This window comes from Diceros bicornis, chromosome 9 (assembly GCF_020826845.1).
Source record: "Diceros bicornis minor isolate mBicDic1 chromosome 9, mDicBic1.mat.cur, whole genome shotgun sequence".
Classification (NCBI taxonomy): domain Eukaryota; kingdom Metazoa; phylum Chordata; class Mammalia; order Perissodactyla; family Rhinocerotidae; genus Diceros; species Diceros bicornis.
In genome coordinates this window covers 68,178,945-68,181,927 of record NC_080748.1, presented here as the reverse complement: position 1 = coordinate 68,181,927, position 2,983 = coordinate 68,178,945, and positions in this window count along the sequence as shown.

Sequence of the window (2,983 nt, the reverse complement as noted above, 5' to 3'; positions counted from 1 at the left end):
AAGAAATCTTACTCACCTTTAAAGATATAGTAAAAGAACTATATATTACATTTGTCATACTCACATACACACAAAAATAGGATAATTATTAGAAATGTAACACAAATGGATAGATATTTTGTTTCATATATTTCTTTCTAAGGATTTGGCACCTTTACCTCCTCTTCATTTGCTGAATATAATTTAAACCAAGAGTCCCACAGGCTGTGGTGTTAGCAAACTGGTGAGAATCTCATTGTATATCTACAGCGTATATAATTATAATCAGTTTATTGAGGAATTTCAACTCACTGGGATGTAAATAGGAAACTTTTTTTTCAGTAACTGTCTCCTATCTGTGCCTTTTTGAATCTCTCTTTTCTGCTGATTAATTGATTTCTTTGCAACAACTGAGTCAAATCCTGTAACTTTTCGGTCATATCAGTTGTTAGAAAAGTCTCATTTTTGGTCCTATTCATAAGAAATTTCAATATCATATCAGTTTCATTTCTATGGTTCACTTTTAAAAATGCAGGATCAGTAAGTCAGATTGAGATTCATACCTGTTTACTGGCATCAATTGAGGAGTTAATCATGTGGTACAGTCAAAAAATATGGATACAATGAGGTTTGAATTAAAAAACATTTTGATTTTAACTTTAACACGAAACCAATCAACTAGATTAAGTCCACATATATCCTGTTGGTTAGTTGCAATTTGATTTTCTACTTTTCTATCAGAAGAGAAATTTAATTTAGAGGATACACTGACTCTAAATGAAATTGGTCTTGAGAGGGGAAATTTCAAGGTTTGTGACTCCTGTGGCCATAATTACATATGAAATCTTCGAAACATGATTAAGTTTCTTTCTTTAAGCAGAGCATAGGGAGTGTTTAGATTGGTACCTTTTGAAAATATATATATACATTCATGATATATATGATTCAATTTTATTATAAACACTTGGTGTACCAAAATACTAAACGGTATAAATATTTCAAAACCTGGGTAACTTTTTCACTTATTTTAGAGAAAATAATTATTTTCTAATGGAATGCTGGTCAAATATTAAAGTTTTCTTAATAATTACAAAAACATCCCTGAGATGCAAAGGATGTTGACTTTAGTTCTGGATCATGAGTTAGAAGAAGGAAATAGACGAAGGATAACTAGAGATCATGGTGAGATTGAAGTGCCATCTGTGTCTCTCCACAGCGTCTGTCATCGTGGCACCTGGGCGTGACAGGAAAATATGCATGTGCACATCCATAGGACAGCTTTGAGGCTCCAAGTTCTGGTGACCTCAGAGATCTGAGGACTTGGAGTGATTTTACGGATTTCCCTTTTCAGTCTTTGGCTCAGCTTCTAATGTAACTCATTAGCAAATAGTAATCAAATCATAGTTTTCACTTGGATGCTTATAGCAAGATGACCCTCTCCACTTCGTAGACTATGCTCAAAGACAAAACGTGCTAAATGCCAAAGTGGAAATAGGGGTCATGTTCATTGCCTTTTTGAGTCTAAGAAATGAAACCGTTACTGACTTTTATAACTACGACTTTTTTTAAAATAACAGTCTTTCTGTGAGCAGTGGAATAATTTGAAAGGGAATTTGTGTTCATTAAAGAACATTGCCTCGCTTTCTTCCAAACACTCTTGTGTTCTCTTCTGAAGGAAAAGATGTTGCTTGGCAGCCCTGTCATCTTGATCTGATTCAGCATCCTAATCATTTGCCATTAATGGAAGAAACTCTGATAACAAATTCACAAATAAATTCTTATTAAAACAGCTCATTTATCAGTGCCTCTTTATAATCAGTTCAGTTGGGTTATGATTTAGGTTATAATGCCCGCAGCATGTTAACTTAGTTATTCAAGTGCAACCATCAGGAATGACATGTTGGTATTTTGACTTTCCTTCTAAAGATTTAATACCACCTTCAAAACAGTACACTAATAAAAGTATATATGAAGTTCATTTGAGCACCATATTGCAAGAAAAACCTGCAATTTTACCTAGTAGTAGGTTAGAATAAAATTTTATAAATATGAAATATAATCATCTAATTATATTTTCCTTTCTGTGGAATACCTGTTTTGAAAAAGAGATGCAGCAAATGTTACCCCTCTGATATAAAAGAGTTAATAAACTTCCTTAAGAATTTATTCTACATTTACATAAAGTTAAAAAAATGGAAACAAAAAGGCCGGCTGTGTGGCGTAGTGGTTGAGTTCACACACTCTGCTTCGGTGGCCTGGGGTTCGCAGGTTCAGATCCCGGCCGAGGACCTATGCACCGCTTATCGTGCCATGCTGTGGCAGGTGTCCCACATACAAAGTAGAGGAAGATGGGCACAGATGCTAGCCCAGGGCTGATCTTCCTCAGCAAAAAGAGGAGGATTCTCATCGGATGTTACCTCTGGGCTAATCTTCCTCGCAAAAAATAAAAAATAAAAATAAAAAAATGGAAACAATAAGTGAGTGTCCACGGCCAGGCATTGTCGTGTCCGCTGAGACGGAGTGGATAAGACTTGCTCAGCAAGACAGCTCATTTGGCTTCACTGCTCCAAACTTTTTTGGCTTATTCCAGAGTCTTGTTTTTCTCCTATAATCTGCATCTCTCCACAAATTACTTTTTTTCAGTTCATCTCTTAATGGCTCTTTTTAAAATGCCTATAATTTTCATAGCAGTAGGCTAATTTTACTAAATTGATCAAATTATTTGATGTGAATGATTGTTATGAGGATTATGTAAAAACATCTACCTACACAATGCCTAGCTCATAGCACTTAATATCTTTTTGGTTCCCTTTCTCCATCTCTAGATACTGAGATATGATTAAATAAATTTTTCAATTTATTTTTAATTTTTAAAATTTTTTATTTTTATTGAGTGTAATTGACATATAGTATTGTGTAAGTTTAAGATGTACAACACATTGATTTGATACATTTATAGATTGCAATATGATCACCACCGTAGCATTAGCTAACGCCTCCATCA